The 22340-nt window shown below is 39.6% G+C and overlaps 1 non-coding gene across 1 annotated transcript; it reads right to left on the reverse strand.

The window, feature by feature from the left end:
• Window positions 1-248: 248 nt before the first annotated feature.
• Window positions 249-355, reverse strand: LOC145003571 (small nucleolar RNA R71). The gene has a single exon (XR_013662026.1). It is a non-coding gene; the product is annotated as a small nucleolar RNA R71 (small nucleolar RNA).
• Between the last annotated feature and the right edge of the window lie 21985 nt (window positions 356-22340).

Below are 22340 nucleotides of genomic sequence, written 5' to 3' on the forward strand. Positions count from 1 at the left end.
AGGATGTTCCACTTTCCGGGAAAGATCATTAGGATGCTTATAAAGACCTTGATGAAGTTAATGACATCGTCATTTACTTCAACATTCCAAATGTTCTACGCGTGACGGTGTTATTGAGAATGCTTCCAGTCACTTTTATATGAGTTGCTAAGGTTTGGTTGAAGGCACTCCCACCCGGTGGCATTACTACATGGGCACAAATGCATGAACAATTCTTAGAGCAATTTTGCCCACTATCAAAAGTATCTAAACTCAAGAAGGCGATAGCTAACTTTCAGTAACAACCAGGTGAATCACTTTATGAAGCATGGGAGTGTTACAAGGGATTACTTTAAAATTGCCCCCAAATTGATTTTAATGTGCAAAAAGAAGTATCAATCTTCTATGATGAGGTAAATATGATGACAAGACAACTCCTTGATTCTCAAAGGACCTTTGACGAAGAAAAATCCTGCTAAAATCAAGGAGTTAATTGTAAGTTTTCTAAGCATTCACGTGAGTATCATAATCCTCAAAATGAAGGAGAAAAATGAATTGGGAATGGCACTTCTGAGGACATGGCAGTTGTTTTGCCCATGCTCCATAATATGGACCAAAGACTGACAAATATGGATCAATCTATGCGTCCTATACATGTGGATTGTGAAAAATGAAATGGTCCACATTTCACAAAAGTTGGTCACTTGGATGAAAATGGGAATAAGAAAGCTCATGTATTCTACGCAAGTGGAGATCATTACGATGAAGATTTGAGGAATCTAAAGAAAGAATGGTTGCCTTATGATGAATACAAAAAACAAAAAGAAGAGAAATTTAGGCAAACAAATCGAGGCTTTTACCAAAAGGGGCACCCACAACCTGAAAAGAAAGTTGATCTTGATTCCATGCTTTCTACATTCATGGAGGCTTCGGAAAAACTTCATGATAAGACCAATGCAACAATAAGATACCAACAAGTTCTAATGAGAGATTAGGAAGCTTTACCTAGAAATCATCAAGAATCGATCCAAAATATTGAAGCTCAACTTGGTCAACTAACTACATTGGTTAATGAATGATTATCTCCATAAATTCCTGATAAAAAGCAACAACCACATTTCATGGTCAACAATACTAAAGAAGATACTGTTTTTGAGTTCCTAAAAGCCCTAGAAGAAGAGCCAAATCAGCCCGAACCACAATAAAAGAAGTTGAAAGTTGAAGATAAATTTTTTGTTGAATCCCCGACATCACGACATGGAAATTCAATCTCCACGACATGGGCCTGGTCTGAAAAGAAATAACATTCTTACACTCAATCTTATCGTCATCCTCTACCGTTTCATTCTCAAGAAAGAGTTCACCGACTGGAGCAAGAACATCCAAAGTTTGTGAATCAAATTAGGGGTATTCCTATCAATACTCTTTTTGTTGAATACTTAGCACAAGTACCCAAATAAGAAAGTTTCTTCAAGACTTACTCGACACTCACCAACAACTAGAGAAGATTTCCAAGGTTGTCCTTAGTGAGCAGAGTTCCATGGTGATTATGGGGGAAACACTAAAGAAGATGGGAGATCTTTGACGCCATACACTTCCATGCGAATTTGGAAATAACATGAAGATTCACGCTTTAGCCGATTTGGAGAAAACATAAATTTAATGTCTTATTCTTTCTATTAAAATCTCAATCTTCCAGATTTGAAGGCTACTCGTATCACAATTCATATCGCCAACCCTTTAGTGACTCATCCACGAGGCAGAGTTGAGGATATTTGAGTGAAAATTAGGATGTAACATTTTGTTTAGAAATTAAGTAATTAAATAATAAACCCTGAACCCCAAGATGAAAATTTATATTTTATATTATTTTATAGTAGCCTAAAATCGATAATATTTAGCAGGGTGTTGGTTTCGGGGAGCCAAATGATATAATTTGCATTTTCGGGGGTTAAAGTGTAATTTCGGTATTTATTTTGTAAAAATTTTCAGAAGTCAGGGGGCTACTGATAAAATATTGGACTAAAATTGAAGGGATTTGGAATACAGAGGGCCGAATGGTAAATTATGTACTTAAGTTGAAAAGAATTGTCATGGAGGAGCTGAAAGTGTATTATAGGCAAAAAAAATTAATCTGAGCGGGTATAAACCCGTCACCTTCTCCAAACCAAACCCTAACCCTACCTTATCAACCTTCATCTGCCACCTTATACCTCCATGCTCCAGTCGTCGCCACATTCAGTTACGCAAGGACCGCCGAGTTTCACTGTCGTTTCTCGCATGGCCGGCAAATGCGAGTGTTTCGAGCTGATTGTCATTGTGGGAGATCGACTAAATGTGTTATGTAGCCCCCATGTACCTCATCATTGATGGTGCAGCTCCTCGTATTTCATACTCTTTGTTGCTATCGTTCTGGCTTGTTGTTGCCGTCGCCGCCTTGCGGCTGGTTCGTTCTATTAATGCTCTCTGACCGCCGCCTGCTAGCTCGAGGACAGCTATGTTTGGTGCGTGTTTCATTGCATTCCAGAAGGTTTGTGTGATTTTGTTGTTAGTCGGGATGTGTGGGTATGTTTTCTGTTGGACGAAATTCTTTAGAAACCACCATGGCAGCGAGCCATGGTGGCTGCCGCCATATCGTCTTGTTCTGCCGCCACCAGCCACCGTGAGGAGGTGGATGTGTGCATGATTTGGTGTGTCTATGAATGTATTTCATGAGTTTAATTTTGTATGGATTTCTCTTGGCCTGGAAATCGAAGAAAACTAATCACCACCACCGTGAGGTGGTGGCTGCCACCTTTTGACGTCATTCCACCATTGTTAGCCACCATTTACGGTGGCTATGGGCTTTCAGGTGCGTTTGGATGTGGAAGGTAGTATGGGTCAGTACTACTGAAAGCACATGACATATACATGTAGTGAGGAAGTCACAACCACTAGGGTTTTGGTTAGGAGTTGGTTCCCTATTATTATATGGGACGTATGATATCTTCCTGGTATATTTTCAGCATGGTGGTTACGATGCGATTTGTGACCGGATCAAGTTCAGGATCAAGACCTGGCAGTTAGGGTGGACCAGCAGTACCCAAGACCATTGGTCAGATGAGGCCAGATGAGCTAGATACCAGTATTCGGGAGATCCTACATAGTGAGGTTGCTACACTTTTTCGGGCCGAGTTGCCAGAGATGTTTGGGTCTATTAAGACCGCCATGGTTGAGTACTTTGATGAGAACTATGCAGCCATTGCTGACATGGCTGCCGTTTTAGCCTCCATAGCTATAGCAGCTGCATGTGGTGGGGCTAATCGGGCTTTTTATTTCCGGGGCATCAATAACATGAAGCCCCCGACTTTTGATAGGATTTAGGACCCGATCATAGCCATGAGGTGGCTATGAATGTATTTCATGAGTTTAATTTTGTATGGATTTCTCTTGGCCTGGAAACCGAAGAAAACTAATCACCACCACCGTGAGGTGGTGGTTGCCACCTTTTGACATCATTCTGCCATTGTTAGCCACCATTTACGGTGGCTATGGGCTTTCAGGTACGTTTGGATGTGGAAGGTAGTATGGGTCCGTACTACTGAAAGCACATGACATATACACGTAGTGCGGAAGTCACAACCACTAGGGTTTTGGTTGGGAGTTGGTTCCCTGTTATTATACGGGACGTATGATATCTTCCTGGTATATTTTCAGCATGGTGGTTACGAGGCGATTTGTGACTGGATCAAGTTCAGATCAAGACCTGGCAGTCAGGGTGGACAAGCAGTGCCCAAGACCATTGGTTAGATGAGGCCAGATGAGCTAGATACCAGCATTCAAGAGATCCTGCACAGTGAGGTTGCTACACTTTTTCGGGCCGAGTTGCCAGAGATGTTTGGGTCTATTAAGACCGCCATGCTTGAGTACTTTGATGAGAACTATGCAGCCATTACTGACATGGCTGCCGTTTTAGCCTCCACAGCTGTAGCAGCTGCATGTGGTGGGGCCAGTCGGGCTTTTTAGTACTGGGGCATCAATAACATGAACCCCCGACTTTTGATGGGATTTAGGACCCGATCATAGCCATGAGGTGGCTATCTGATGTTGAGGGATGCTTTTTCTCATGCTCATGTCCTACTGACCAGAAGGTTAGGTGTGTTCTGTACCTGCTGAGGTCTGGAGCAAAGGACTAGCAGAGATTGATGACATGGTCGTATTCTGATGATCAAAGAGTGGTGGTTACTTGGGATTAGTTTAGGGAGGTATTCCGCTCCCGCTACATCCTGCGGGTTGAGCGCGAGCGGCTGGCACAAGAGTATTTGGATTTGAGATAAGGATTGTAGTCGGTGACGGAGATCACTCGCATGTTAACTGAGATGGCGATGTTCTTCCCACATTTTGCTTCCGAGCAGAGATGACATGTTATCTGAGCATGCTCAAGTCCAACATCAGATAGTTTGTTGCGACCCAGTGTTGTGATATAATATTGGAGTTACAGGAGGCCGTTAGGTGGCATGAGCTTGAGATTGAGTTGTAGTCTAGAGAGCATAAGTAGGGCCTGACGCATTTACAGCCAGCTCCGAAGCAGTCTAAGGCTGCTAATTCAACATCTGGGGGCCATCACGGCTGCACTTCTGGGAAGTGCAGGAAGGGTCATTCTAGAGTTCGTAGATCCGGTAGTGCGTGATGCAAATGCGGCAAGGAAGGTCACTTTGCGAGGGATTGCTGCTAGTCAGCCCCAATTCGGGATATGAGGATGTTTTACCACTGCAATCAGGTTGGTCACATGAAGACCAACTGTCTAGTGCTTGCTGCCAGGCCGGCGCAGACTCCAGCACCGGCTACTCTGAGGATTGTTAATGGGAGCCAGGGTAGAGGAGAACCCCCGAGGTCTTAGGGATGCACCTTCCAACTCATAGCCGAGGAGGCCAGGGCACCACCATATGAGGTGGTTGGTATGTTTCTATTCTTTACCTTGTTGATTATATTTATTTTGCTCATATGTGTTGTACCTATGTTAGGTACATTCATAGTGAACTCCATACCTATTCTGGTATTGTTTGACTCAGGGGCGAGTAGGTCTTTTGTCTCGCGATCCTTTAGTAGCTAGAGTGTCCGCTGCGAGTCTTCGTTGCCAACAAACATGGGAATTTTGCTTCATCAGTTTATTAGGGTTGCGTTCTGGAGATCTTTATGGTATCCTTCCCGATAAACTTCATTCTGATACCATGGGGGATGTATGTGTGATTGTGGGTATGGATTGCCTGAGTCGTTTCAAATCCATGATCGACTACAAGGGCCAACGGGTGGTAGTTCGAACCCTAAGTGGAAGAGAACTGGTTATCTATGGTGAGGGTACCAGATTGGGCTCAGGGTTTTGCTCAGCCGCCAGGGCTAGCCAATATATTCAGCATGGGTGTGCGGGTTATTTGGCGTATGTGGTGGATACGCGGGTGAGGGATCAGCTTCTGGTTTCAGATGTTCCAATTTTCAGAGAGTTCGTTGATGTGTTTCCGGAGGAGTTACCCGAAGTGCATCCGGATAGGCAAGTCGAGTTCAAGATCGGCCTAGTGCCAGATGCGGCCCCTATCGCCAAGGCATCGTACCGATTGATACCACCAGGGACGCAGGAGTTGTCATCTCAATTATAGGAACTGTTGGGCAAGCAGTTCATCTGTCCGAGTAGTTCTCCGTGGGAGCCTAGATTCTCTTAGTCAGAAAGAAGGATGGTTCACACTAGATGTGCATCGATTACCGAGAGTTGAAAAAGTTAACGGTGAAGAACCGTTTCCACTCCAGAGTATAGATGATCTTTTCGATTACTTGCAGGGAGCATCTTAGTTCTCCAAGTTAAACCTGAGATTTGGATTCCATCAGGTCAGGGTTAGGGAGGAGGACGTGGAGAAGACCACGTTCCAGACTCGTTATGGACATTACGAGATTGTGGTGACGGCGTTTGAGCTCACCAATGCATCGATAGTGTTTATGGACCTGATGAATCTGGTATGCAGACCGATGCTCGATCGCTCGGTCATTGTGTTTATAGATGACATCTTGGGGTACTCCAAGACCAGAGAGCAGTATGAGGAGCATCTACGTGAGCTCCTGGGAGTTTTGAGGTGAGTGCAACTTTATGCCAACTTCTTGAAATGCAAGTTTTGGTTACGAGAGGGTCAGTTCCTTGGACATCTCATTAACCAGGAAGGGATTTTTGTCGACCCAGCCAAGATCGAGCCGGTTATGTAGTGGGAGGTTCTGAAATCTCCCTCAGATATCAGGAGCTTCTTTGGATTGGCAAGGTACTACCGGAGATTCATACATGATTCTCCAAGATTACAGTACCCCTCACTCATTTAACGAGGAAGGGGTGGATTTCTGGTGGGTCCCTGAGCGGCAGAATGCATTTGAGACTCTGCGATAGTGACTCTATGAGGCACCAGTTTTCACCCTCCTTGAGGGAGTTGAGGATTTTGTGGTGTTATGTGACGCATCAATCACCGGAGTGGGAGCAATCCTTATGCAAAGAGGGCGAGTGATAGCCTATGCATCACAACAGTTGAAATCGCATGAGTCGAGATATCCCACACACGATCTGCAGTTGGGAGTGGTGGTATTCGCTCTCAAGATTTGGAGACACTATCTCTATGGGGTTTTTTTGTACCATATACACGGACAACAAGAATTTGAGACACATCATGGATAAGCCAAACTTGAACATGAGGCAGCACAGGTGGCTAGACATAGTCAAGGATTACAATTGCGAGATCCTTTACCATCTGGGTAAAGTGAATGTGGTTGTGGATGCCCTGAGCCGCAAGACATTTGGATCTTCTGTCCCAATGGGATGTATGAGCATATCAGTGGATTCTCCACTTGTGAGCTTGATCATGGAAACTCAGGCCGAGGGTGTACGACAGGAGAACTAGAAGCTGGAGAGGATTAGGAGCGAGATTACCAGATTCTTGTAGGATAGTCGGGGATAGTTGACCTATTGCGGTCGGGTTTGGGTTCTGATGTCTGGTGGGGTCAGAAAGATTGTACTGGAGGAGGCTCATAAGTCTCATTTCACTATTCACCCTGGGGCCAGCAAGATGTATTGGGATCTAAGACTGAGTTACTGGTGTTCATGCATGAAAAGAGCGATCACATGGTACATAGACAGATGCTTGACCTGCAGGATGATCAAGGCTGAGTATCAGAGGCTGCATGGAAAGCTACATCCTCTAGAGGATCCCATGTGGAAATGGGAGCATATCATCATGGACTTCATCACCAAATTACCAAGAACAATAAAGGGCTTCGAAGCTATTTGGGTCATCGTGGATCGATTGACCAAGAGTGCTTGTTTTCTAGCCATTCAGGACAGCTCATCATCCGAGAAGTTAGCCGATATGTATATCTGCGAGATCGTTGCTTGCCACAAAGTACTAGTCTTTATTCTTTTAAACCGTGATGTTCGATTCACCTCTCGTTTCTGGAAGAAGTTCCACGAGGAACTAGGCATGCGGCTGTATTTCAGTACAACTTATCATCCGTAGACAAAACGGTAAGAGTGAGGGGACCATACAGACCCTCAAGGATATATTTCAGGCCGACATTATCGACTTTAGTGGCAGCTGAGACTCCTACCTACCACCTGCATATTTCTCCTATAACAACAGCTTTCATTCCAGTATTGGTGCTCCACCATTCAAGCTGTTGTATGGATAGAGATGTTGCACCCTATTCTATTGGGGTGAGATCGGTCATAGGGTGATGGGTCGGACTAAGGTAGTTCTGCAGACTACCGAGAAGATTCAACAGATTAGACAGCAGTTGCAGACTGCTTAAAGTCGGCAGAAGAGTTACGCTGACCGGTGCTGATCTGAGCAGGAGTTTCAGGTTGGTGACATGGTACTACTGAAGGTCTCACCCTGGAAGGGTGATATTCGTTCTAGAAAGAGAGGAAAGTTGGGTCCCCAATACATTGGACCCTTTCGGGTTATTTCCAGGGTTGGCAAGGTGGCATATAGACTCGATCTTCCAAAGGAGCTCAGTCAGAGTCACATCGCTTTTCACATCTCCTAATTGCGGAAGTGCATACTAGATTCGGAGGCAGTGGGGTCATTAGATGATATTCAGGTCGATGAGCACCCTAAATTATGTGGATAGGCTAGTGGCCAATCTAGATATGAAAGTGAATGTTCTACGAAACAAGGAGGTACCTTTGGTAAAGGTATAATGGGATCATCGGAGGGGATACGAGTGGACTTGGGAGCCAGAGGCTGAGATGCGGGAGCATTATCCGGAGTTGTTCACAGCAGCAGACTTCTAGGACGAAGTCTAGTTCAAGTGGAGGAGAATTATGACATCCCGACTCCAAGGTATGAATTTCAATAATTCTTATACATCATTTAAGACCTATTCGATTAGTTGGAGGCCCCAACGTGTCGTGTAGTAACAAATCAGGCCGCATGGTTTATGGAACCTACTCGATGAGTTGGACGACCCAACTCGACGAGTTGAGGCTATGCATGAAAACCCTAATTTTTAGGGTTTGCACCCTATTTAAAGGATCTTAAGTCCTCTATACAGCCTCCCTTACCACCTTCACTTCCAAAAACAAACCCTAATTGAGATAACCTCCTACTTTGAGTGTGTGTGAGGTTAATGAGAGTGTGTTTGGTGCATTTCTTGAAGAGACTTGAAGATTGAGAAACTTGGAACGAGAAGGAGCTTGTAGATCCAACATCTACTTCGTTTTGGCATTCATTTAAAAAGTCATTACCATGATCATTTTCTTATTAGATCTCTCCATTCAAGAGTTTAGAGCCTTTTTAGCCCACTTTGGATCCATTTTGGAAGTTGAGCATGATTTGAAGTTGTAACTTCAGACCTAGACTCCTCTAGTCCCCTATAGTCATAAAGTTATAGACTTTATCTAGTGTTGTGCTTTCTCCATGCCCTAAACCTCTTCTTAAGACTAGTTTTGGGTGTTTTAGCCTCTTGAGGCATTGTGTGCACATAAAGTTGGCAACTTTATGTGGTAACTACACCCTAGGAGGCTAGATCTATAGTTTGGAGCCTTGGTTTCGCTTACAAGAGTCTAAATGAGAAAAGGGTTGAAGGAACTCAACGAGTTGCATAGCCAACTCAACGAGTTCGATAGGGTTTACCCTCCTTCTGGATTTTGAATGAACTCAGTGAGTGGGTGAGCTTACTCGGTGAGTTGATTACGGTTTTCCCGGTCTTATGGACACTAAAGAACTCGACGAGTTACTCAGGTAACTCGGAGAGTTGACTCGAGTTTTTGGTTTCTGAGTTTAGAAGGAACTTGACGAATCAGTAGATGCACTCGACAAGTTGGGTCAACATGGACTGTTGACCTTGACATTGACCATGGTTGACCAAGTTTGACTTCTGGGGGTATTTTGGTAATTTGGGATTCTAATGGAATCAGTCATATGGGGATTACAGGGAGCTGAGTTTGGAACTGAGAGTTGGGGTTTGATCTTCTTGATTCAGCACTACTTGTGAGGTGAGTTTTCCTCACTATACTAAAAGGGTCGAAGGCACCAATGACGACCCTTTTTGGATTGTTATCCTGGTTATCGCATGATGAGATGCTTAGTGACCTGTTAGGTCGGTATCTTGCTATATAGGATGATCCTATGTTGGTGACATGTTAGGTCGGTATCCTGGTATATAGGATGATGCTATGACTTGTGATTTGTTAGATCGGTTTGACTGTTTGTACATGCTAGCGTATGATATTTATGTGGCTATTGTATGATTGCAGGTGGGTTGGGGAGGTCCAGCTTCGTGCTCTAGGCCAACAAACCCAGGGTGGTCTGGATAGAATGCAGACCCATCAGGGCGTATCAGGTTGGCTGAAGGCCTGGAGAACGGTCCAGCCAGGCTGAAGGCCCGGGTGGGCGGACCAGACATGATGAATTTGACAACCAACAATTTTTGGTCAAACAAAGTCAACTCGGTCAGCTCGACTTGTACTAGTACGTTAGGTTTTACACTATGTTTCCTAATATACAACTTACTATTATAATACAAAGTATCACTTGGGATTACAAATTTTCAAAATAAAAACATTAGATAGGGTGAATAACGTAACAACATGATAAAAAGATTCAATTATGTATCCTTCAGGGATAAGTAACACTCATAACACAACGTAGTGGGGTTGATAATCTTAACACTATGGGGCAAAACCATAAATGAAGCTACAAACACAATCTCTTTCTCTCTATCTCTCTCCCAAATCTCTTTCAACTTTTTCATAAACACCCGTACCATCCCAACCCTTCAAATTGTTGAAAACTACTCGATACGGGAAGAGAAAATGTGACCTGACAAGTTCATTTCGAAGCCTCTCATTATCGTAGCCTCTTACCCTCACAGGTCTTGGACCTTCACAACCAAAACCCTTCACTTTCGCTTCTGATTCTTGAATGCGAACCTCCGCTTTCGCTTTTGAAGCTTCACATTCGCACTCGTCAGCTCTTGCATTGGACAATCTCGCATGCAAACCTTCAGTTTCTGATCTTGAGTTTTTGTAGCTTGTACCTCTCACACTGAACCTTCACTTTCGCATCTGAAGCCAACAACCTTCACACCTTCGAATCTCATTCCAGATTTTTGACAGTTTCGCACTTGTTATCATTCTTATGAGTTTTTTTAATGTGGGATTTCCATTAAAATCATACTTTTCACATCCTAGACCCCTCTAAACTCATGCTTTATCCACATCTTGAAGATTTATTATATATAAACCATACTTTTGCATAAACTAATATCTAAAGATATAGGGATATTATATTATACAAGTGGGCACAAGTGGACCAAGTAGATCCCCTCATGTCACATTTATGTCACTTCTCAACACCCCATTGGTCAAATCATTATCCATTACACATCCCAACACACATCCACTTGCTTTATTCTATTATATATAATCACTTCCAGGAGATTTTCCTCCTTCATTTCAATACCTCCCTCCAAAATTCCACTTTTCTCTTCACAAAAGAGCTCCCACTTTTCTCTCCTTTCAGCCACATTTTTGAAGTGTTCTCGGGTCATTCCTTCTCTTTTTTCATAAGTATTTCCTCCAACTTCTAATACTTCTTCATACTTCCATAATAATCTTAAATCATCTACACACATATTCACATATTAACGTTCTTAGGATCATCGAAATCTTCAAGCGTTTGTCAAGTGCTCTCAACTTGAAACTCTTCATCCTCAACCTCCCACTCACCAAGAAATAACACAAGGTTACTTCATACCCCAATATTTTCAAGTTTTTCCAAATTTTCAGGGGGGAATACAAGTCATGTCACTAAAAGATAAACTAAACTTAACAATAAGCTTTTCCAGAAGAGTTGAGATCTATTCATGGACTTTTTTACCTATCTTAAAATTAATATTTTTAAAAATTGTACAAGATTAAAAGAGTTCAGGACTATACCTTTTTAAGGACTACTCGCACGCATTCATATGATTTTTCTAAGATTTATTGTGATTTTACAAAACTATCTGTCATTTCATAACAACTTTGAACCAGTCTGTGAAAATGAACATTTTCACTCTGGTTAGGAACCACTTAAGGTCAAGATAAAAATTATGGGCAAAGTAGACTCATTTTCTAAGCTCTAAGAGTTTAAGGATCCAGATTTTGACTTGCGATGATATTTCTATAATTTTTCTAAAAACGTGAACAGAAAAGTTAAAAACTAGAAAAATAATCATCTTCATACCAAAGGCTTTTATGTCTATGTTTGATGCAAAATAATTATTGGTTATGATTGTCTAAGTATGTTAAACTCTATGTAAGTATAAATAAATATACACGTATTTATATTGGGTACATAAATCAAATGCTATGATAAACTCTTTAAGAATGAATTAAGAATCATCAACACTTTGTAATATGTTGAGCAAAGTGTATAATACTCTGGAAATGTATATTATTTATTTTCATGTTATTTTATATAAATGTGATAATCATACATATAAAGGCTTTCTCATCACTACAAAACATTTATGATAATCTATAATTGGTATAGTTTATGGGTCTTTTACACTATGAATTTTACGACGAAAGGTTATTATTCCACTATAAGAGGATTTTCACTACACTACACGTAAACTCGTTGAACAAATTTTGTGAACCAACATCTTCACGTACAAATCATTGTACCTACAAAAGTCTTGTATTATAACCTGAGTCTCCAGTAAGAGAGTGTGTTGTTGTGTATAGATATATATTGGGACTGACAATCTTGCACGTAAGTTGCTTGCAACAGCTAGACCGGTAGGTCTCGGGTGACAAATGTCATAACATTCTGACGCCTGAAGAACGTCGTAATAGGCCATCTTAATCGTTAGCACATCTATAATAACTCACATGGGGAAACAACAATACATATAGTTTATGGGGTTTCTTTCACTTAAACGGTTTTATATAATTTAAAATGGCAAATACTATTATAAGTATGGAAAATACTTGAACATTTTGGTCTTTGGGTATTAAGACTGCAACTCAATTTACCAAAAAAAATATTGTATTTTTCTGGAAAATAGACTACTTTTATAAAGAAAGGATTTCAACTCTGCATACTAATGCCTTTGAACTCACCAACTTAATTGTTAACACTCTTACGAAACTACATGTATTCTCAGGTAATCTCTAAAACAGGTAACTTCAAGCTATTAAGGATGGGACACTAAAGCGTCAGAGAAATCATTTTTGTCGTCATACTGTAATTGATTTTGAAACATGTAACTCATGAAACAATGTAACCTTTTCAATTATATTTATGATGGTTGCGTTTACTTTAATCACTATTATTCTCTATGTTATGATACAATACATGAAAGTCATCCATCTCAGACGCTTCCGCCATCCTGGTTTGGGGGAGTGACAGATTGGTACCATATCTAGAGCACTATTTATAGTGAACTAAGTATATCAAATCATATACAATATAAAATTATAAATACAATGGGACTAAAACTCTCTGACTAAACATTTTCTCACATGTATACTTTTTAAATACAATGATATTTTTTTAATGCATATATATATATATATATATATATATATATATATATATATATATATATATATATATATATATATATATATATATATATATATATATATATATATATATATATATATATATATATATATATATGGACTTTGTCACAACAAGAACAATATAAAAGTATTAGGATAAGTTGAACACTACGAGTAGGCCTTGGAATATGTAATCATATCTTGGATAAATATAGCCTGATCAACTATATTTACCCAAGATATGACTAATGTATGCCAAGGAATGGTTATAGTGAACGGAGAATCTAAAACTTACCAAAAATTCATACAAAGAACCACTAGGAACAAAACAAAAAGTTTAAAATACTATAGGAGTATTTTATAATACTACAGAACCATACACTTGGATTTTTTATGTGTCTCTTACCACTATTCTCACATAGACAGTCTGGTAGGATTTCATCTACCTGAGATCCTTATTTCCCCAACCACAGAAACGGTGGTTGGATTGAGAAAGAGTCTGAGGAGGTTCCAAAGGAGGAAGAGGACGAGGAAGAAACTAAGGAAGAATCTGACCCAGAACCGGAAGTCTATGATCCACCCCATGACATCCAGAACCCCCAACGAAAATTCCAGGGCCCGACGCCTCGATGGGAAGTAGATTTAAGGAGATGGATCCAGGAACAGGGCCAACGCCCTCGTAATGATATGGAGCGAGGCTTCTATAAACTCAACAAAGGGGGTTCATCAGACAGGGCTCTCCCTATCATGATACGTCACATCTCCCGCCAAGGTGAGTACGCAAGGGCATCCGCCGACCAAATCATGGAAGTTGGCACTGCCGCCGAAGTAACCATTGTTCGTCTTTGTTGTTTTGACGAAGATCGTGATCGGACCCAAGACTATACCAAGACACTCCAAGATGAGGTTACCGAGACTTGAGCCAAGATGAGAGAATTTTAGGAACATCAGGCCATAATGGAGAGTTGTATGATCGCAGATGAACGTCAGATGGAGGAGTTGCAGGCCTCCATGACACCATTCCACGACCCACAATACACCCCACGCAGCGAGTAGTGCTTATACTACTACCATTTTGTTATAGATTAGGCTTTCTGAGTAAGCGTTGGTACTACTCTTCTCAGTATGTAGGTTCAACCCAACGAATAAGTGACGACACTACTCAAGGGGTCGTTATGCTGTCAAAATTTTCCATTACATTGATGTATTGTAGACCGACATAAAGGTCAAATTTTCCAAAACACTATGTACTAAAATATATCAATAAATTGGCATGCATTTTATTTCATGGGGGTGTCACTATTAAATTCATAAATAAATCTTTCCAATTATTTACTTATTATGGTAGACTTTAATTATGAATTTCTTACAAAATACACTAAGGTCGGAACATAAAGCACATAAAACTAAAATGATCTATTTCAATGACAGTTGACTTGTAACCACTATTGAAGACTTATCATCATTTCATATTTGAACTTTGTGGAAGAAGTATGCCACCACAGAAGTCAAACAGGCACAAAAAAAACACACAAATAGCTCCACCACAATTGCCACCACCCCTACCAATGGATACAATTGTTTTTCAAGCTACGGTAACAGCCGTAGTGGCACAGATCAACACACATGGTACTAGTAGGGTGGGGAATGGTACCACTAGCTGTAATCAGGGGGAAAGCCAGGGACGCCCAAGAGGATGCACCTACAAGGACTTCTCAAACTGCAAGACAAAGTCCTTCTATGGTAACGGAGGCGTCATTTCCCTGACAATATAGTTTGAGAAAACTGAATCAGTGTTCGAGATCTGTGCATGTCCGAAGGAGAGTAAAGTCAATTTTACGGTATGTATGTTTGCCGATGGGGCTCTCTCAAGGTGGAACGGCCATGTCAAGTCACTGAACTCAATGGCCAATGCTATGAGCTGGGAGGAACTAAAAGTCATGAAGCTAGCAGAATACTGCCCGAGGGGCGAGGTTCAGAAACTAGAACAAGAGCTATGGAGCCTCACAATGAAGGGCTCAAATATAGCTGCCTACACTATTAGATTTAGCAATTTTGTAGTGTTATGTCCTGGGATGGTCACCCCAAAAAGCAAAAAGGTGGAATGTTACATCTATGGGCTATCCCCCCAGATTGAAGGAAATGTGATATCTACAAAACCATCCACTTTCGACAGTGCCAAACACTTAGCACAAATGCTTGTGGACCATGGAGTCCATCAAGGCTTTATGACAGCCACCCCCGAACAAATGAAAGGGGGAGACAACAAAAAGATGTTCTGGAACAAGAAGAAGGGCCAGCCAGCACAAGACCCCGCAAAGAAACAACAAATCGTGGCATTCCACACTTCCACTACCCCTGTCGCTCCGACACCAGTAAGACAATATCTTGGGAACCTACCTAAATGTGGCAAGTCCAAATTTCATTACAGTGGTGCTTGCAGAGAAATGCATTGAAACAACTGCAACAAAATGGGCATATTGACCGCTTCTATAGTGCACCAGTTCAATAGGCCACCCAAACTACAAACATCGGGGAAGCCAAGCCTGCTACGGTTGCGGCAAGACACGAAATTTCAAAAGGGAATGCCCAAAGGCAAGGAACACCAATGCTGGTGGTGTGGGAAAAGTGTTGGCCATAGGGCATGAGGAAGCAATAAAGGACCCCGTTATGGTTACCGGTACGTTTCTTCTCAATAATTCATACATATGCATACTTTTTTTATAGTGGTGTAGAAAGGAGTTTTGTGGGTCATCCGTTTAAACACTTACTCAAACAGAATTCCCAATCGCTAAATGAAACATTCACCATAGAAATGGAAAATGGTAAAAAAGAAAGCACTAAAGAATATACATAGGATGCACTTTAACACTAAAAAACCATTCCTTCCGAATCGACCTAATGTCGGTCACAATAAGAAGTTTCGACATCATCATTGGCTTGGATTGGTTAACTCCTCACCATGCCAATCTTAAATCATCTACACACATATTCACATATTAACGTTCATAGGATCATCAAAATCTACAAGTGTTTCTCAAGTGCTCTTGACTTGAAACTCTTCATCCTCAACCTCCCACTCACCAAGAAATCACACAAGGTGAGTTCATACCCCTATATTTTCTAGGTTTTCCAAGTTTTCAGGGGGGAATACAAGTCATGTCACTAAAACATAATCTAAACATAAAAATCAGCTTTTCTAGAAAAGTTGAGGTCTGTTCACTGACTGTTTTACACATCTTAAACTTAATATTTTTCAAAACTGTACAATATGAAAATAGTTCAGGTCTATACATTTTTAAGAACTACTAGCACGCGTTCATACGACTTTTTTACGATTTATGGTGATTTTTACAAAATTGTCTGTCATTTCATAACAGCTTCAGACAAGTCTATGAAAATGAATATTTTCACTCTATTTAGGAACCATTTAAGGCCAAGATAAAAATTATGGGCAAAGTAGACTCATTTTCTAAGCTCTAAGAGTTTACGGATCCAGATTCCAACTTGCGATGATATTTCTATAATTTTTCTAAAAACGTGAACATAAAAGTTTAAAACTAGAAAAATGATCATCTTCATACCAAAGGCTTTTATGTCTATGTTTGATGAAAAATAATTATTGGTTATGATTGTCTAAGTATATTAAACTCTATGTAGGTATAAATAAATATGCATATATTTATACTGGGTACATAAAGCAAATGCTATGATAAACTCTTTAAGAATGAATTATGAGCCATCAATAGTTTGTAATATGCTAAGAAAAGTGTATAACACTAAGGAAATGTATATTAATTATTTTCATGTTATTTTATGAAAAGGTGATAATCATATATATAAAGGCTTTCTCATCACTACAAAACATTTATGATAAACTATAATCGATATAGTTTATGGGTCTTTTACACTATGAACTTTATGACGAAAGGTTATTATTCCACTACAAGAGGATTTTCACTACACTACACATAAATTCGTTGAATCAAATTTTGTGAGCCAACATCTTCACGTACAAATCAGTGTACCTGCCAAAGTCTTGTATTATAACTGGAGCCTCCAGTAAGAGAGTGTGATAGTTGTGTATAGATATATATTGGGACTGACAATCCTGCACCTAAGCTGCTTGCAACAACTAGACCGGCAGGTCTCGGGTGACAAATGTTATAACATTCCGACGCCTGAAGAATGTCGTAATAGGCCATCTATGTCATTAGCACGGTTATAATAACTCACATGGGAAACAACGATACATATAGTTTAAGAGAATTCTTTCACTTAAACGGTTTTATATAATTTAAAACTGCATATACTATTATAAGTATGGAAAATACTTTAACATTTTGGTCTTTGGGTCTTAAGACTGCAACTCATTTTACAAGGAAAATATTGGATTTTTCTGGAAAATACAATACTTTTATAAAGAAAGGATTGCAACTCTGGATACTAACGCTATTGAACTCACTAACTTAATTGTTGACACTCTTTCAAAACTACTTGTATTCTCAAGTAATCACTAAAACAGGTAACTGCAAGCTTTTGAGGTTGGGACACTAAGGCGTAAGAAAAATCATTTTTGTCATCATATTGTAATTGAATTTGAAACATGTAACTCATGAAACAATGTAACCTTCTCAATTAAATTTATGATGGTTGTGTTTACTTTGATCAATATTATTCTCTATGTTATGATACAATACATGAAAAACATCCACCCCTGGACATTTATGCCATCTTGGTTTGCGGGTGTGACACTGAACTTATGAGAGTGGGACAGATAGACTAAATGACCGGCGAGGGAAGTCCAATCATACTGAAGACTCTATATGCATGATTTTTGTTATGATATTATTTTTTTGCATGGCATTGGTATTTTGGGGGAACTCACTAAGATTCAAGCTTACAGTTTTGGATTTTGTTTCATGTACTTCGGATGAGCGCGGGAAGGCGAAGGCTTGATCATACACCTCCTCATATTTTATTATTTTGATTTCTGGGATACTCTGATATGAAACTATTTTGAAAACATTTTGTAATAAATAATGGTTTTTGAATGCTTGAAAATGTTTTGAATTTTTTGAATTTTATGGATGTTACACTATACTGAAAAATAAACCACATTAACCATCAAAACATACATATATATACATCGAAAAGTCTCATACTCTACAAGCTTCTTGGTGTCATCGCAACTTTCCTTAACTCGAGTATGGATCCTCTACTTCCAATAGTACGGGTCCATACTACCATCCACATGTATATGTAGTTTCCTTAAGGATCTCATTAAGTCCTCCAATTCACTCCCTTATCCATACATACAACCATTGACAAGACAAGGCTCCCAGCACTAAATCTTTTCCTAGGTAAATCAGCATACCACTCTCCTCTATCAGATGTAGAAGGAACTCCATGTAACTAGCTTACTGATACAATTATATGTCACCGACACCAAATAATTCTTCGAATGAAAGGTCTCACACTACAATGGTTGGACTCAAACAAGAGTTGGGCAATAGAGCTAAAACCTAAATCTCTAATATTATTTAGTTTTAATAACATGTAACTTAGCATATTTGCTTAATAGTTTGTTGAGGTTAATTAGAACTCCTAAAAAAGAATGAACCAAGCAGCATTCGAGCATTGAGTAACCAGAATAGAGCATAACCTAAACAGGTCATCATATCAGTGACTGATCAGTACTAGCATGCAAGTCTACAAGCTCATATAGCAGGCATATAAAGGCATCTATCCTAGATCCATAGGTCTAATCTATCATGCAATTCACAAATCAAGCATATCATAAAACATGAATAGGTATTTTGGGGAAACTTACTTGAGCTCGGTCGATTGCATGCACCACACCCCTTTCTTTTGTTAGAGAACTCTTTTTTAAAAGCATTCCTTTAATAAAAACCTACCAAATGCTCAGTTTGAGTTAAGAGACACCTGAGAGTGTGTCCGAATCCCTCAAACTAAGGCTCGATACTAACTTGTAACATCCCAATAATTAAGACCAAAAAATTTCATTTTAATTATAATAAAAGCATCAGCCCAAACATATTTTATAAAACCATAATAAAATCAAAGTGTAATCAAAACATCCAAATATCTCAGAGTCAAATAAAATGCGAAATAATGTGGTGTGTGCGATGCGATCATCCCGATCTCTTCCCTTTGGATCCAGAAGTAGCTAAAACATAAACTAAAAACTATAAGCATGAAGCTTAGTGAGTTCCCTAAAACACCACATACCATACATATCAAAAAGATAATGGGCCCCACACGCATCGAGCCCCACTCGGAACAGTTATGTTAGTAATTTGAGATGGGCCTCACCACATCACATTCATCAGAGACCACCTAGCATCAGGCCCGCCTGGTCTACATACAAACATATAAACACATGCTAGAATCACAAAGATAAATAGCACACAAGATAATCATCAGTCCCCGCCTAGCATCATGCCCCGCCCGGTATACATATAAACACAGAAATACGTGTAAGAATCATAAAAGTAAATAGCATACAATGAACACATTAGGCCCCACCTGGCATCGGACCCCTCCTGGTAAACATATCAGATATCATACATGTGGAGTCACACAGACAACTAGTATCCTAATCACAATAAACCACACGCCAGCATTGGTGCCTTCAACCTGCCAAACACAGTGAGGAAACTCACCTCAATCTGCTGAATCTTTCTGATAGAATCTCGGATCGCTAATCCGGAAAAATCCCCGCTCTAACACCATCAAATAATATCCTATTAATAATTGGTCAACAACCCGTAACTGATATCCTAGTCTGATGTCCAACCCTCGAGGTAAAAGTCCATTTTACACTTTCCTCCCTTGGCCCAAAATCTGAGGCCTAAAATAATAACACTAAATCCCAATATAGCCTAACTTCCTAATTAGGCCCAAAACCCATCGTAGGCCTAATCCAAGAAGGCCCAATTTCCGAAATGACACAAAAAGCTATAAATGGGACCAAGCACAATAAGGCCCAAATTTAGAAAACTAGTGGCCCATTAATGCACAAAAAAGCCTAAAATAACATCTTACATCATAACCAGTCCTTGGTCACGTCGTGAGAGGTGTCTGTTCCGATTCCATGACTCGCTTCTGACTCAGACAACATAGTGGGGAAGGGTGACTCATGCCCACATCGTGAGACCTTATGTCTCATGTCGTGAGAAAGGTCTGAAGTGAAAACCACTGTTTTAACGCTCTTAATCCATTAAACCTTCAATTCCAACCCTTCCAGAAGTTTAAGGGGACCCTAGTGGTCCATAAAAATGCTTACTTTATGGACATGCATGCACCATGTATGTCCCTGGAAGGTGTTTTCCTCAGATTCTATAGATTTAGAATCAACTCTTAGATTATGATATCAACTACTCAAAGACTCATATCTACTGTGACAACACCAACACCATTCATATGATACAAAACCTACTGTAGCATTCCGAAACCAAGCACATCGACATTTGTCATCACATCATCAAGGACATTGTTCAAAAGGGAAAAATGGAGTTGTTCTACATTCCATCCACTGATCAACTGGCTGACATTTTCACTAAGGCATTGGACGAGAACATATTGAGCAAATTGATTACAAATCTTTGCATGCTTTCAATGACTTAATCATTTTCTAACTCGTTTAAAATAATTGCTTCTACTTTCTTTCTTAAAACACATACAAAAAAGGTGCTTATTTTATTATGTTTTTGTTAAAGAACTATACATAGTTTGCTTAAGCATTACATGTAATGTTTACAACTACTCTCTTCTCTATTTTTAAGGTATCAATACCTTATCTACGAATTATCTACTTCTCTTCCTTCTAGAGTTAGAAACGGATATGACCATTTAGAATGTTCTGAATACTCTAGTTGTTGTGAAAAATATTAGCATCAAGTCTTCTTCTTGTTGACAATACTCTTTTTCTACTCCATTGATTTTTATGGATGCTAGAAGCCACCATTAATACAATGAGTCTTACTATCATGTGCTGACTCATAATCGGATAAAACTTGAGTGCTCTCGTGTTGATCTTTTCATCTTGAAGGTTACATAGATTAGATCCCATTAACTCGTTGGTTACAAAGACCGGTTCATGTTCCTCTCTTGCTCTTGGTGAACATGAAGCTTGGAATCTATCCGCAATATTTCAACGATTAAAGGCTTTGTCATTCTCGATTTGTTGTGAGTTGTGTTTTATATTGATGTGATTGTTCCTACTTATGTATTCTTTTATAGACTATTTTGAGGAGGATGTATCTTGAAGATAGGAAACTAGTTTATGAGCTTTTAAATCAAAAGATCTTCTAGCATCATCCGTGTGAGTCTCCTGAAAAAGGCTATGAAGAAGGCCTCTGAAAAAGTTGTGTATTCCTTTTTAAATATTCTTCTGTTAACAATCTCTTACAATTTTATCTTCTTACATATTTTGTCTTCTACAACATTAAATGAATTGGTGGTCAATTCTAAAATTCTAGACTTAAACTTAACTTTGTTGATAAGTACATTGTGTATGATTCACGCTAACTCCACCTCAGCGTGATTGAAACATTCCATTCTCTCTTGAACCTATTCTCAATAAAACTTAACGATTCAATATGATATACCACACACTTATAAAAGTTTGAAACTTTGTGCCGATGGTTAGTCTATGTACCATAGGCTATCACACACATCAACCCCTTCCTACCCATAAATTCTTCTTAAAAGCTCTATGATTCAGTGTAACATACCATACGTTGATGAGAGCTTTAAATGTCTATGCCAATTATTAGGCTATGTATCGTAGCTTATCATACGCAGAAATCCATTCTTGCCATTTATTCTTCTTGATAATTTTATGATTCAGCGTATGAAGGCAGATGTTGATGAGAATTCAAAAAAATTGTGTCAATAGATATATCATTATTCGTGATATATTACAGACACCTACCTATTCTATCCCAATACATATTCTAATCAAAGAAGTTAATGATTCAATGTATCTTCCATACACTAACAGAACTTCGACATTCTTTGTTGATGGATAGATTTCATATTGGATTGTATTACACGCATCATTCCATTCTTTCCCTTTATTCTTCTAATAAAAGAAGTTAATGATTCAACGTAAAGACCCATACATTTATGAGACCCTGCAACACTATGTTAGTGAATGATAGTTCAAACCCAAACTATCAGGAGACATCATAATCTCACTTTATTGTTAGTTGCATTCTTGATCTGCTGATGGAGTAATTCGGATAAGCTAATCGCCTCCGCCAGTACCATAATGTTG

This window comes from Lactuca saligna, chromosome 6, assembly GCF_052625555.1.
Source record: "Lactuca saligna cultivar CGN05327 chromosome 6, ASM5262555v1, whole genome shotgun sequence".
Taxonomy (NCBI): Eukaryota; Viridiplantae; Streptophyta; class Magnoliopsida; order Asterales; family Asteraceae; genus Lactuca; species Lactuca saligna.